The sequence below is a fragment of the Emydura macquarii genome, unplaced genomic scaffold, assembly GCF_026122565.2.
Source record: "Emydura macquarii macquarii isolate MOO-44397 ecotype Brisbane River unplaced genomic scaffold, CSIRO-AGI_Emac_v2 contig_968, whole genome shotgun sequence".
NCBI classification, from domain to species: Eukaryota; Metazoa; Chordata; order Testudines; family Chelidae; genus Emydura; species Emydura macquarii.
Genome location: NW_027131105.1, coordinates 19,070,883 through 19,087,475, shown reverse-complemented (window position 1 = coordinate 19,087,475; position 16,593 = coordinate 19,070,883).

Genomic DNA, 16,593 nt, shown 5'->3' with positions numbered 1-16,593 from the left:
GCAGCAAAAATGGTTCAACCATTTCCAAGAATGAGATTCAACAAAGATATTGTTTTGCCCATATTAAAAAAAAGAAAATTCTTACAATTGTTTTACTGAGAAACTTTAGCACTTCTCTGCTTTGGAGGCAAGGCTTGAAAATGTGCCTTTTGTCACTCCCATGAAAAACTATTCAGGTAGGAGCAGCTGAAAAACCTCAGTTCACACATGCTCAGTAAAGACTTGTTAGCGCTTAGCAGCTTAAATTCTCCAAAGATTCTGCCTGTACTGAGCATGCTGCAGCTACAGGGGCTGAGCAGAACTTTCCCAGCAATTGCTGCTCCCTGATGCTGTGGGCTGCTCTAGTGCCAAGACCTAGAACTGACAGTAGGAAAGAGAGGGAGCGAGCAGGGTAAAATGGCATATGTAATACATTTTTGTGCAGTATGTGTATATTACTATGTGTATATATTTTGTGCATATACTATGTGTATATATTTTGTGCAGTATATATATATATATATATATATATATATATATAATATTTACTTTCTATAATTGCTTGTTCTGTTAAAGGTAATCAACAAGGTATTTAAAGTATTTTTACCATTTAAAATATAGTTAAACTTGTAATTATTTAAATATACTAAATTTTAAAATATATGTAAGTTGAATGAAACCTTTCATTTGTGAGATGGGCCAAGCATTTTGTTGTTGTAAAGATTGTCATTTCTCTCATCCAGAAGACTGGCAGTCATGCTTTGGATGAAAGGGTAGTCTAAACAGCCTTTTTATCTTTTCTGCTGAGGTTGTCAGTAAGTGTGCTAGTTGAGGTGAGGTTTGTGATATAGATACATACCTACCTGAAATGAAATAAGAATCACTCGTTTATTTCACAACCCACTGCCAAAGTTCCTCCAAACTGGAGGAATAATGTGCACATACACACCCACACATGCTTACAATTGTACTCAGAGTTTTAAGTTGAATTCATTAATATTTGTACAGAGTTTTGATGTCCTTGGAAAGAAGATGCTATAGAAATGTAAAGTAATACGATTAACAAAGTACTCCTGTGCTTTTTTGTACCTTTATTCTATGATGCACGATTTTGAAGGAATTCTTTTCACTGGGTGAATTCTTTAATCAAGACCCATATGTTTAATTTTATATTGATCTCTGTATATTCACAACAAAATGCATATGTTAAAATTTACAGACTGTATCAAATCTCTATTTCACTTCAGTGTTACAAAGCTGGAAGGGCAAATCCAAAGGCATAATCTAGTACTTGCAACTGTTTGCATCGTACATCCGGTGCCATCTAAATATTCTTGTTATACTTTATGGACCTTGCTTACCAGTTGTTCCCATCTGATTGGATTTAAGGTATTTTGCATCTGCAGATGTCTATAAAGTCACAAATGTTCCACTTTTCTAGATAATGATTTAAATCAAAGTCTTATCTTGGTGTATGTCAGGGAGCAAAGAGAGAGCTATCTTTAGGTCTATATAGATATTCTTCATACGTGTGTGTGTGTGTGTAATTTCAGCTTTGTTTCTTCATAAAGTGAATTCATCTGAACAGTGAAATCCTCAGTAGCTTGCACTCAGTAGCTTATTTACAATTCATATTATGGTAGTGGCCAAAGTCCTCAAACAGGATCCTGGCTGAGTGAAATAAAAACACATACAAAGACCTAGTTCCTCCCCTGAAGAACTTACAATACTGGAAATATAACAGTAGAAATAAACAGGTAGGTAAATCAATAGTGCGCTAGGTCCCAACTAAGGATCAGGACCTGCAAATCAAAGTTAAAGACTGGATGGAGCCCAGTTCTGCAAGGATAGCTCTTTACACAGGCAATTGTAACGTGGTTTATTTGAATGTGAATACATGCTCAATGAGGGAGCACCGTCCATTTTATGCACTGGGTGAGGCAAGAGCCCTCCGGAAAAAAGATAGTATATGATCATATCATTAAAAGCTATATCATCATGTGTACACACAAGGAGGGCCCAGGCAACTATAAATCTGGCATTGCCTAACTTATGAGTTCTCAACTCTCAACCTAAAAACATCCTTTTAACATAGTTTAAAAAATGTTATAATATTTTGTTTTGCAAGTATATTAACTTACATATAGAAAGATATATAGTTATACAGAGGAGAGTCAATGTTTGCCATTAAAAAGCCACCACTTACTAACAAATACCGTAGCACAGTATCTTTGACACTCTATCTATTTTCCAGTATAAATATAGGGGAATGCTCAGGTATTTCAGATTAAAGCATGCTTACTGTTTGTTAGTAAATGCTGAGGTTTCATTGGCACTCTCAGTATTCATGGAAATTACTTCCTCAGAGAGAATGTTATCCCTACCTGCCTCATCATTCTAATTTCCCAAAACACTGAAGAACCGAGACAGTAGTAGAAAAGCACTTACAAGAAAGTGATGGATTCTCCATCTCTAGAAGTTTTTTAATCAAGACTGGATGCCTTTCTGGAAGATATGCTTTAGTCAAATTATTGGGCTCATATAGAGGTAACTAGATGAAAGTCTATTGCCTGTGCTATACAGAAAGTATCTACTGGTCCCTCTGATCTTAAAATATATGAATCAAGAGAAATTCCCTTTCCTCCCCTACCGAATTTAAGAAATACATAGCTATTCTTGGGATATTATTTTATCCAGATCAGTTACACTGTGTTTGTCAACTGCAGAAAAGCATTATTCTGTTAAAATATAGAGGGGAAAATATGTACTACAGACAACCTCATGATCTATGAGTGTATTGTTTGAATTCCATCTTTTCAATGTGAGCAAACAGAAATATATATACTCTCAAAAATTTATTTCATTTGAGCTCATTTGGTGTTTGTGTATTTGACCAACGCTGGTGCTTAGGCATGCTGAAAAATGACAAATGAGATTTTTAGGCTGATATTGGAGGTTAACCAGTCAAAGCAAAGCTTCAGCTACAGAGAAAATAATTATTTCATTGGTGGAAGAGGAAAAAACCTGAAAGCTTTGGAAAGGAATGACAATTTATGGACTGAGCTTTGAGGTTATCTAGATCTTTCTCTTTATTGGTATAAATGCAATGAACTTTCTACTGCTCTTTGAAATAAAAAAATGTCATGGTACAAAGCCAAAGTGTGTGTGTCACAGCATAATACAGATAATTACTATGTAAACCTTATTTGAATACATTTGTTTAACCCACTAATTGTTATTACTCTTCCACATTTAATATAATTTACTGATAGTTATAAAAATTTAGGGCCAAAATTGTCAAGGTACTAAGTGCATCCTCTGAAATACTGAACATCTTCAACTCCCAGAGATGATGTCGAAAGCACTTTTCATTTTTCTGGGTTGAACTGAATAGAATTCTTGGAAACTTACGGTGTGGAGTGGCAAAATCTAGTTTTAGAATAATAATATAAAATGGTGAAGTTATATTCAAGATTCTTATCACAGTATTGAAAATACCTAGATGTACAATTCTTTCCTTATTTGTCTTGGGCTGAGTGCTTCACGAAGTAGCCAGTAGAGAAAATAATGAGCATTGTTACAAGAGTATTTTTCTTCGATTGCATTCCTGTACATTATGTTCTTGAAACAGTCTGCACTGTTGGGGAAAATCTTCCTTATGAAAACAAAACATCTGAGTCACCAAAGCATTATGTTTGTTGACTCATGAACCCATTATTTCTAAGTTTGAGGGAAAAATGAATAGTGCTCCCAATTTAGATTGACTAGACACGCTGGGAGTGGATTCTCAGCTGGGGTAAATTATCATATACAGAAACTGAGGACCTTCCCCCAGCTAGTTAGGCTTGTGTGACTAGAAAACATGTAGTAACTCAATTATATTCTTTTCTGAAGATGTACAGAACTACCTCCAAAAGATGTGGGTATATGTGAGACGAGCATTTCTGTCAATAATTAGTTTTATAAATATACATATTTATAAATGTTCTCTAACTTTTTTTTTGAAGGGCAGGTAATGAATATTTTTTAAATGTTGCCTTTTAAATACCTTCAGTAGTGAAATGGTTCTTGATTTTCATAGGTGCTCAGCACACACAATTATAATTGACACCAAAGGGAACAGCAAATATTCAGTATCCCAGAAACTCAGGCCCTAGGTCTTTTGTGTACATTTTGCACGTTTAACTCTTATCAGTAGGATGCATCAAAGCTCAGTTTTACTTGCATGTTGTGTTATTTTCTGTGCATGTCTTTGGTGATGCACCTTTCTACTGGAGTGTTAAATTCAAGTTGCTGAAAGAACATGATTATGAAATAATAATAGTAAATAACAGCAACAGTTAGTACAAAAAATGCATTTTAAACTTTTGGGCTACAAGAGATACAGAAAAATGTTCAGCATAATCTTAAGGTAGGTATTGATATACATTATTTCAAAGATTTTTTAAAACTTCTGTATAAGGATATATTTGTTTCATACACGTGCTCATTTTATGTTACATATGTGGATGGGGTGTAGTATATGAAAAAACCATATTTATATTCATTTATATAAGTAGCATATACCTATAAGCTTATGTATTTATCATATACACAGTTCACACATAAGCAATGAAGGATATTTTTTGTTCCACATGGGAGCTGCAAGATATAGATTATAGATTCAAGTGTCATTGAATTGTATGTGTGGTTGCCATTACACAAGATCTGTGCTGTATATTGGCTTCCAAATGTTCACGATTTTACTGTAAAAAAAGTAGCACAATTCAAAACGTATTTGACTGTTTTTATTTATTTGTTTGTTTGTTTATTTTGCAAACCGGGATATAAATTGATGGCGGCCTAACCAATCAGATTTCTTGATCTCCAGCAATGAAAATGTAAAGTTCCCAGGAGTCATTAAACTTGAATGGAAAATATTTTATTTTTATCCATGAAAATATCAAATTTAGCCCATAAGAGTTAAGAAGTAGGAGAATGTGCAACTGTAAAAACAAAAAATGCCTTAATGAAATCTACTCATTGTGTCTCAGTACTGAAAAGACACACAGACTGAAAAACTATGAAAAACCAATCTACAGTAATTTTGTTTGTTGTATTCAGAACTGGAGACACCACTTAAATTGATCAAATGAGTAATCTGTTTAGATTAATATTAATAAACAGATGTCTGCTAGAGGGAAGGAATTGATTGGTAAAGATATCAATGCAAAGGGGTAACCATCTGCTTATCTTGTCATTTAATGTAGCTTCTCTCAACACTGTCAACTAATTAGGGAATAATAGCTGGTAATCTGATACTGTCCTTAAAAAGGGCTACTGAGTGACTGTTTTCCATCTTCCTCCTTTCTTTCAGGCCCTGCTGCAAAAAAGAAGTATGTCAGTTATAACAACCTGGTTATCTAGTCCGTTTCTTCAGACCTAGTTGAGGAAGGATGAAGACTTTCATCCATTCAGTCACCCAAACTGCCATAGGCCTCTTCCTGTCCTGCAGTGTATCCATCGCTGGAGGAGTTTAAAGGCCACGCAGTTAATATGGAGACCAACGTTAGAGGACCAAGTGTTCTGAACAGCTGCTATATGAAATATCCTTAATTATTCTTGGCTTAATAAGTCACTGGCACTGTCCTTGGGCTGTGACCTTGGACCTTCTCAATGTATGGGAAGTATGAAAACTGAGTACCCAGCTCCAATACAGGAGTACCCAGCTCTTTATGGGTGGACTGCATTTAGCAACAATGACTTTACAGGGGCTAATTCTGTCTTTATATGTACTTCCAGACTGCAAGTTTTTGAACTTTCTGTACAGTTTGTGAGGAATTTTGCATATTTCCATCCATGTTGTTTAAAAGGTTCACTGTTTGTTTTGAATGCACAGTTGCATTGAAGACCTCTTCTCTCAGATGTTAGCGCATTAAAAACAAATCTCTGAGGATTTAAAAGAACTATGTACATGACTTGTATAATTATTATTGTATCACTGCAATCCATATATGTTGTTTTTTTTAATTCAACAACATCAACAAAAGATATTTAAAGACCAAAAACTGTGCTGGCAAAGTGAGTCCCTGCCTTTCATAAGTATGATGGGCTGCAGAGGAAGCAAGAAGGATATTGCTTGGTTTTAATAGAGGTCTTGATATGTGGAATGCATGCCAGTAATGTATTTTACAGTACATGTTAATAATTTGTTTGATATTTGTATTTGTGTTCTATTTTGTTATTTTAGTTAAGGTATATGACTATTTTGCAATAATTTCAATAATTCTTAAAGTATTTGGAAGAAAGGATATGGCTTTTACATGTCTTAAGGTTTTTCTTTGTTAATGCCCACCATGATTGACCAGTGTGATGAGGACTTACGAAAAAAAAAAAAAAAAAAAAGCATGTATGTTTTATACTGTTTGTAATAAGTAATTTCGTTAATCTTGCTGCTTATGTGCCAATTAGTGAAAACAATCTTTCCTGCAAACTCCTCCCCACTTTCCATTCTCTCGATCCTGTGATATTGTCCAAGAATGTATCAATAAAAGGTTTTGGTTAACTTTTTTTTATTTAAGGCAATAAATATCTTTAGTTGTTCTCCCCCCAACTCCTTTTAGTTAAAGTTTATTCATGAGAGTTGTCACCTGTGGAGATGTGAAAAGATGTAAAAGTACTTTAACCAGATTGGGCCTAAAGTTTTGAAAAGTCACTGGGCACTCAACTTGAGAAACTATTATTTCCTGTTTTTTCAAAAACAGCTGAACAGCTTCCCTCTTCAGATCAGGTCCTTTAATGTTTGTTAGTGTGGACATTCCAAAATTGAGGTTCCCCAAATCATTAATCACTTTTGAAAAAGTAGGCCCACAAGGCCTGATTCACACTGGGATAGAAAAGTGGTTCACTAATGAAGCTCCATTAATTTCCACGAGTTACGCCAATGCCAAACAGGAATCAGGAGTGGTCAATCACTTTCCAAATGTGTAGCAAGGACCAAAACTCAGACTCACATGAAAAATGGTTGGCGAGAACAGTGGTTGTAGATAGGCTGAAATAACAAAGTCCTGTCCTTTTCCAACCTCCAAAAGTTCAACAAGCCATTGCCATTTCAAGGGGCTATAAGATCAGCCCTTGTATTTGCAGAACACTGTTGGCAAGATCAAAACTGAGATGGAATTCACTTCAACCATTAGTCATTACTAAGCCTATTTTAACTTTCATGTTCCTTAGACATTCTTTGCTTCCAGAACACTAATATTTTATTTACTCTTTCAACCTGGGTTTAACACTGATTACTTTTCTGGTGCCTTTTTGGTCTTGATAAAGTAGCAGCTCAGAAGCCAAGTTAATATTTAGGACAGATTGGATGGGATCTAAGTAGTTGGAGGCACTTGGTCGGTTTTTGGGGACTAATGGCAGAAGCTCTTTTGCAACCTCTCTTAACCACAGCAGCCATCAGGGGACCATGACAGAAGCAGCAAAATATAACCCTTAGATAGCGCAATTATCAGTGCCCTTGAGTTGGGCAAACGCCTGGACAGGTATTATAATTTTTACCTTGTATCTCTTCCACAAAATGAGCACCTTATATTGTAGCCTTTACTCAGGTAATACCCTAACTGGAATCAATGGGAGAGAGGAGGGACAACAAAATTCATCCCAGCAAATGGAAGCATTTCTTTAATCTTCCATCATTCGGGAGGAGTTAAGAGACTCTGGTTTTATAGTTCAGACTTCCACAAAACACCGTTACAGTTGATATTTTAGAACCCCGGTGACAGCCTTGATTTTTTTTAGAGCTGAACCATGCAAGATATCAAATGCCCTTTGATATGGGAGTGTCCAACACATGGGCAAAGACGACAAGCTACTTCCTAAAAGAAGCCATGTATATATTCCTGTGACCTAGAACAAACAAACTAATGGCTCCATCAACTAGCTTTAGTTGTCCTTGGCTTCTTGACTGTCTACAAAGCCAGTCTGACATGACTGCATTTTCACTGTCTCTTTGAAAAATACCAAAGTCGTTAAACTGGCTAATGAGTGAAGACCCTTAACTGCCCTTCCTGAATAATCAAAGGTCAATTTACAGGGCATTTGTGGAGTGTGAGAGAGAGGAGGGACAAGGTGATCGCGGGAGACATAGGCTGAGAAGCAATTCATTCAAATTACCACTGCAACACAAGAGAAAAATGTCACACCTGCATGCTACCTTTGGCACAGCAACAATATTTTGAATGCAATTTGAATATCAGTTTCTGAAGTATTTAGCATCCCATTTTATCTAGACACCTTGATAAATTACACTGATGAAGGTAATCAGCATCAAAAGGATATTTGACAGCTGCAACAGACTTTGCCCACAACAGATAGTTATGTATGAAGGCTTCTGTTTTCCAGGTCTATTGACTCTTCATGCATATATCATAAGAGGAGCATTTTGATGCTTTTTTAAACAGAGAGATAGGTAGATTGAATTATAGCATAATTAAATGAGTGAAATCCTAATTAAAGGATTCATGGGTTCGAAAGAACTAGCTGGGCGGTGATTAAAAAGGAAGAGAAGCCTCCGTTCATTATTATAAAAACAATTATTTTCAATGGTGCTTAGCTAAATGCTATGCAAAATCCATAAACACACGGCCAGAGCTTCAGCTGGTGTAAATCAATGTCATTCAATTGGCTTAAAATATGCCACTGAACACTAGGGGCCGTTTATAAAAGCATGACCTCTTCCCAACCGCAATGACTGTCCCCTCAAGCAACACCCCTGTCTCCAAATGCCTACTCACTCCCTGCCAGACATGGCAAATCACAGTGGGATCTAAATCTCTGTACCAATACTACCTCAGCATGACAGCTCTGCCATCAAGCCCCTACCATTTCAGTCAAGGGGGGGTGGGGCTATGAATGCAAGTGATGTGGCCACTCAAAAGGCGGCCCCCCCCAAGCCTAATGAGGGCTGGGTTTGGTGGCTTCCGTGTAGGAAGCATGGACCAGACAGGCCAGGTTCCTGTGGTTCTCCCCACCCCTACAGGATTTTGGGGGTGGGGGCAGGCTGGAGGGCTTGCAGGACTTGTTATGAGATATGAGGCCCACAAATGATCCCTGTGCTCAGGGCCACATCCTGCTTACCAGACTGTGCAGCTGTCGATTTGGCCCTGGTTGCTTAAATGCAGGTGCAGGCAGATGCTGCAGCCAGGTAAGGTTTTGTCTCTACCCCTTCAACCCCAGGCTTAGCCTGGCCGAGTTGTATTTGGAGAGAGTGAATCGCAGCACTAGAAGGCATAGAAAGGTGCCCAGTCTATGCCTGCGTAAGTGCTGCTAAGATTGCCGGGGGGAGGAGGACCTGCCTGGGACCCTACCGCGTGGGTCAGTATCCCACTAAGGGGGCTTTGGAATGCTATGTGAAGCTAGTGGTTCAGGGCTTAGTGCCTCGACCCCCGCAACAGTCAGTGCCCCTCACCCTTCCTTGCATGGGTTCCTCGCCGCCACAGTGCCCCTGTGCTGGCCAGGAAAGGGCCTTAAATTGAACCCCTCCCCACCCCAGTCCTGTGCCACCACTGGCTTCCTCTGCCCTGCCTTGCCGGCACAGCAGAGGCAGCCTCTGCCCTGAGACACTGGGCCACCCACTTCCCAGCAGAATTTAGAGGGGCTGCTCTGGGTCAATGCATGGCCAGGGACAAAAAACCTGTGTGGGACTGAGCTGGCACAGCACGGGGGACGTGTTGCCATCCTACACCTTTCGCTGATGCTGAGTTACCTGGACTCTGGAATGCTGGGCTGAAGGAACCACTGGACTGGCCCTGGGTGCTATACCGGGACCAACTCCCTCAGCTCCAGTACTACGGGGCTCAGCCTGGGTGGGGTTGGGGTTGGGGGGGAGGGGGCTGAAGAACAGGTTTTTTTTTGCAGTTTGGCAGGAAATTGGCAGTGTTGAAAACTCCCCTTTGCCTGGTGCGCGCTGGCCCATCCCCTAGGCTGGGTCAGGGCTGAGGCTGTGCAGGCCCTAAGCACGAAGGAGGCTGGTGAAAAAAATTAGATTGGATTCAGCTAGGACTCACTGGGCTGACTGATGGGCTAAAGACACCTGCCTGACAAGAAGAGTCTGGAGGAGCGCAATCTGCATGGTTTAGGCATGGGCAGGCTGACTGTAATGTGGCTTAGAGCCATTACACGGGGAGCTGATTTCTTCAAGTGGGAGGAGCTGTACTCTCACAGCGCAAGCGCTAATGTTTGGGTGTTAAAGATGACTAATGAGAAAAAAAAAAGCCACACCTTCACTGTTGCCGCACTGGAGCACTGTGGTGTAAATGCTCTATTACTCACACTAACTGAGCGGGTGGGTGTCTTTTGCACATAGCTGACCTAGTTTGGCAACAGAGTGCTGGACTCAATGGTGCTACTTATGGTGACTAGTCCCTTCCACTGCAGGGGGCGCTGGGTGGTATTCTCAGGCCTGTGTTAGCCATAGATTGTTAAAACCAGCAGTAGCCATTGTAGTCACCTACTCTGAGCGGCATTCACAGGCCAGAGGGGCTCATCCAGGGATTCTTGTGATGAACAGCAGCCCAAACCCCTGCAGCGTTTGTCATATCCCCCCCCCCCCCCCCGCATACACACACACACACACCAAAGGCATGAGATGGGGCAGAGTGTCTAGCCCTCACACTCCCCACACCTCCTGGTGGGGGGCAATGTGAACTAGGGGTTTTGACACTACCTCAGGGGGACCATTCCAGCCAATGAGCTTGATGGCAGTGCTAGTGGGGCATGGAGCATCTATGGGTTGCAAGTGACGCACTGGGATGTCCCCCAACAAGAAGTCATTTGACTAATAAAGTTGTGGCCTGGTTACCTCCATACCTCATGTCCTTGCTGTCTTCCAGAAGATGAGCACAGCACTGGCTGCATTATCAGGGCCGACACGTGGTCACTCAGGTAAGTACGCCCCAAAACATTTAGCACAATGAGGTAAGTACGCTCATAGCCGGTATTATTTATATACCCATGCTCACTCCTCTAGTGTGATTTGTATATCATTCATGTTCTTATGGTGTATTGTCTGATGCAAAGTATGCCATGTAAGGTGTTTTTTTGAATGCTCCTGGCATACTGAACATTATTGTTTTGGTAGCATGTTTCCTGCAATGTCATACGCATATGTACAGAAATGAACCTCTGCTGTGTCTCATCCCCAAATGTACGTCCTACATGGTTTGAACAGACGCAGACAAACACAACACTGTGGTTCTACATCCTGCAGAGGCATGCATACAGGCACAATGGACTGGCTTAAACACCTGTGAGCATTTTGGCTCAAGTGGAAGAACTCATGCCCATTGCCCGACAGGGAAACTTGTTAAAAGCTACGGCATCTTTGTCTCTTGGCTCTCCCCTGGAATCCATCTTCTAAGCAACACCATAGACTGAGAATCTACCCTGGTTGGGGGGGCGGACCTGGTTGCAAGAATCATTGCAACCAGCCTGGGTGGTAAGCTGAATACAGATGGACAACTTGCATCTGAACCTAAGATTAATATATCTTTCAGTTAATTATTATTAACTCCTTGACTTATTAATAATCTAATTTAGATTCACTTAAAATCTTGCTGTCAATACACTTATTTGTTTGTTTTATCTAAAACAGTGCGTGTGGATTGAATGTGTGCAGAGACCTCACTTGGCGTGACAGAGCTGGTGCATATCAATTTCTTTGATAAATTGACGGACAAGTGTAAATGAGCTTGTAGGATGCAGCGTACAGCAAGATGGCATTTCCCGGGTTGCATCTGGGACTGGGGGTGTTTGCTCCTTCCCTAGGTGAGGGGCTGATTAAACCAGGAGTGGATGGTTCACACAGCAAAGCGGGCTATCGGGGCCCAGAAGTGAAGAATTGGAGTGACAGCTGCACACCAGTCTGGATTGCTGGGGGGGAACGCCACATATGGTCATACTCAAGGCTAGCTAATGGACATGACAAGGAGCTACAAACGTATCAGTAAGTATGGTACTTTGGCATTAGCTGTTGCCTCCTCCTTTTCACTCAGGACAGCAAAAATGAGTGGGCAAATCCTTGAGCTACCAGTGGCCTCCCACCCCACTTGAGAAATTAGCCTAGAGGGGAAGGAGAGCTTATGATGAGAGGACTGGGCAGAGTCCCATGCCTGAAATGGATGGTACACTTGAAATGCCTCTGAATCTCCCTTTCACAGCACTCAGTTTCTATTTCTGGAAATCACATCAAGCTTTGTTTTTCTCACACAGTATCCTAGAGCAGCAGCTTTGCACTTCTGAGAGGATTCAGTCAGAAAGATTTTAGAAAGAGAATGAGGACAACTTTCCTACTCAGTGCAAAAGCGCCTAGCAAAAGCACTTCATCATGCCTAATGACAAACACTTCGTACAGACCTAATTGCCTATAAATTCAGTTCAAAAGAACTTGTAAAATTATCTGTCTTAATAGCATCTGCTGATGTCCAATAATAATCATAATCATGTGGCAGCCAGAACGTTTCCTTCTGAAGCTATCTGAAATAAGAAGGGGAGGGAGTTGGGGGCTAGGTGTAGGAAGCTGGGGGATCAATCAGTTGAGGTCCTTTTGAGATTGCCTAGCTCAAATCTCCAAGCAAATCAATAGGGTCAGAGTTGCATATGATTCCTGACAGCCAAACTACAGGGTTGCAAGCCCTTTTGTGACTCCGTCATTGCTGGCTGGACACAGCTCTAGTTATAGCAAGGTTTCATTGTACTTGCAACTATATATATCATCTGTTTTACACTTCTAAAAAAAGAGTGCCAGAAATGTTACATTGCTTTATATTTTTGACGCTTGTGCTAATCTCAAGTCGTCGCTATAATGCAGAGTTCAGTGAACCGGAATACAGCAAACTATTGAAGGAACAATCATGTTTATATTTAATGAACACTCTGTAAACTTTCCATTTAATTAGATTTCAAACACACTAAAGTACATTTTAAAAAATGTCTAAAAGCCACTTAGCTGAAGGAAATGCATGAAAACTTTTATCAGAAATTGTCATAAAACCTGTGCTTGGCAGCATGAAGTAGCTGTAATCAGGTCTATGCACCCTCTTGAATCATGCCCATGCTTTTAACAACAGCTAACACAAGCACAGACAAGAAAAAGTCATCAGCTTCAATGATGATTTATTTCCTGTGAATGGCTGGGGAGTCTCTTGCTCTCTCTCCCGCTCTTTTTTGTAACTAGTTGAGAGATTTTTGTAACTATGTAAGAGCTAAAATAAAATACTAAAAAGATGTGGAAACTCATTTTACTTAAATTTGAAGCCGCTGCACTATTGCAGGTTAGAAAATTTGTCTAAAATTTTACAATAATTGGGTTCACATCTCACTTAGGAGAGAATATGGGGAAAAGAGCAGAATACTAGAGAAAGAAAACTTACAATAAAAAAAAAGTTATAGGCCTGAACCTCAGCTGGGTCTAATACAAGCTTAGAATCCAGCCCTAGATTCCTGATTCACCTCATACCACTTTTAAAGTATTGTGTCATCTTTCATTTCAGTGGAGTTATTTCTGATTTACACAGGTATGCAGTGACAATCGCAAATACATGGGTACGACCCTTCATATCTAGCCATCCACTTTCAATAGACTGTAGGGGGTGTTTTCCTATTCCAACTATGTGGGCTAGCTATCACTTCAGTTACAAAATACAGTGCAGCTGCTAAGAGGTGCAGTAGAGCACCCTTTAGTGAAAGTTGTAGCGGTTCACCTCCTTTAAGAATTTGTGGGAGCTGACTGGAGGATGACAGTTTAATTTCACAGCAACTTTTGAGATTTCAAAATTCTTGTTTTGCTTTGCACTGAAGCTAAAACAAACGATTTTTGCAAAAATAGAACGGTGGCAGAATGTCCATTTTTAGGCTTAAAAGCCTGTGTATGCATGCACTCTCTCTCTCTCTCTCTCTCTCTCTCTCCTCTTGACAAAGTTTTCACTGAAATCAACACACAACCAAGTGGGAGGACATATCTAGTGGCGTCCTGAGTTCAGTACTCTTCACTATTTTCATTAATGACTTGCATTAGGGAGTGGAGAGTGTAGTGGAGAGTGTGCTTATAAAAAGTGTGGATGACACCAAGCTGGGAGGAGCCGCAAGCATTTTGGAGGACAGGATTGAAATTCAAAATGACCTTGATGAGTTCGGGAATTGGTCTGAAATCAAGAATATGAAATTCAATAAGGACAAGTGCAAAGTACTATGGAAGAAAGAAATCAAATGCTCACATACAAAATGGGGAAGAGCTAGCTAGGCATTAGTACTGCAGCAAAGGATGTGGGCATTATTATGGAACACAAATTGGATCTGAGAAAGCAATCTGATGTGAAACAAATTAATTACACAGTTTTATAAATCTCTAGGACCAGCCAGTATTCACCACAGAGTTCTGAAGGAAGTTAAATATGAAATTGCAGAACTAATAACTTTGTTCTGTAACCTATCATTTAAATCAGCTTATGTACCACATAACTGGAGGCTAGCTAATGTATCAGCATTTTTTTTAAAAAGGCTCCAAAGGCAATTACTGGCAAGTAAGCCTAACTTCAGTACCAGGCAAATTGGTTGACACTGTAGCAAAGACTAGTATTATCAGACACATAGATGAACCCAATTTGTTGGGGGAAAGAGTCAACATGACTTTTGTAATAGAAAATCATGCCTCACCAATCTATTAGCATTTTTTGAGGAGGTCAGAAAATATGTGGACAAGCGTGATTCAGTGGATATAGGGTACTTGGATTTTCAGGAAACCTTTGACAAGGTCCCTCATCAAAGGCTCTTAAGCAAACTAAGCTAGTGGCTGTCGGTGCTGTCACACATTGCTCCCCCATCCATTCACCACGATGCTGCATCCCTTCGGGAATTCCAGAGGATCATGGAAAACAAGTATCTTCCCATCCACGAGGACCATAACAATGTCCGTCACCACCACTTGAAGTTGCATAAGCCCTTTTTACCCACGTTTAACTTTCAACAATGCAACTTCAACCCTGATGAAGCTTGGAAAGCCAAACGGAGTTTACCAGAAGTTACAAATAAACACCTCGTAAAAGACCTGACACAGAAGATCTCTGGCTTCGATCTCCCATGAAGCTTAATGGCAACCATAAACTTCATCCACACAAACTATGGCAGATGCAGACACTTGCTGCATAAATGGAAAATTAAAGACTTTCCCGTGTGAGACTGTGGTCACCTACTGTGGAGACCATGGAACACAAAATAAGTCCTGCCTAATTCAGAAATACAAAGGAAGCATCACAGCAATACACTCTGCTAGTCCAGACACAATTTTATGGCTTAACCATCTGAATGTAAAATTATAGTTGTTGCTCTACATGCTCTATAGGTAAATAAAGGTGTCTCCCAGGGATCTGTATTAGGGCCAGTGCTGTTCAACCTATTCAGAAATTATTTAGAAAACGGGGCAAACAGTGAGGAGGTAAAGTCTGTAGATGATACAAAATTATTCAAGATAGTTAAGTCCAAAGCTGACTGTAAAGACTTACAATGGGATCTCACAAAACTGGGTGATTGGGTAACAAAATGGCAGATGAAATTCAATGTTGCTAAAAGCAAAGTAATGCATATTGGTAAACTTAATCCCAATTTAAATACAAAATGATGGGGTCAAAATTAGCTGTTACCATTCAAAAAAGATCTTGGAGTCATTATGGATAATTCTATGAAAAGAGACACTCAATGTGCTGCAGCAGTCAAAAAAGCTAACAGAATCTTAGGAACCATTCAGAAAGGGATAGATAATAAGACAGTAAACATCATAATGTCACTATATAAATTCATGATATGTCCACACCTTGAATAGTGTGTGCAGTTTTGGTTGCTCCAGCTTAAAAAAGATACATTAAAACTGGAAAAAGTACAGGGAAGGGCAACAAAAAATAATTAGGGGTATGGAACAGCTTCCATATGAGGAGAGATTAAAAAGACTGATTGTTTAAGCTTAGAAGTGAGATGACTAAAGGGGATATGATAGAAACCTATATCATCATGAATGGTGTGGAGAAAGTGAATAAGGAAGGGTTATTTACACCTCCACATAAAACAAGAATCAGGGATCACCCAATGAAATTAATAGGCAGCACATTTAAAACAAAGAGAATAAAGTATTTCTTCACACAACACATAGTCAACCTGTGGAACTCATTGCCAGGGGATTTTGTGAAGGCCAAAATATAAGTGGGTTCAAAAGAAGAATGAGATACATTAATGGAGGAGAGCTCCATCAATGGCCATTAGCCAAGATGGCCAGGGATACAACCCCCTGCTGCCAGCTGCTGGCTGCCAGATGCTGGGACTGGACAGCAGAGGAATGGGTGACTTGTTAATTGCCCTATTCTGATAATTCCCTTTGAATGATATGGCATTGGCTACTGTCTGGATACTGGGCTAGATAGACCATTGTTCTGATCCAGTATGGATGTTCTTATGTGCTCATGTTCTTATGAAGTTGAAAAACAGATTCTGGGGTGAATTTAGAAATGTGTTGTACTAAAGAAATGAGAGGTAATTTTTCTGTTCCATTTGGCACTGGCGAGACAACAGCTGGACTACTGCATCTTATTT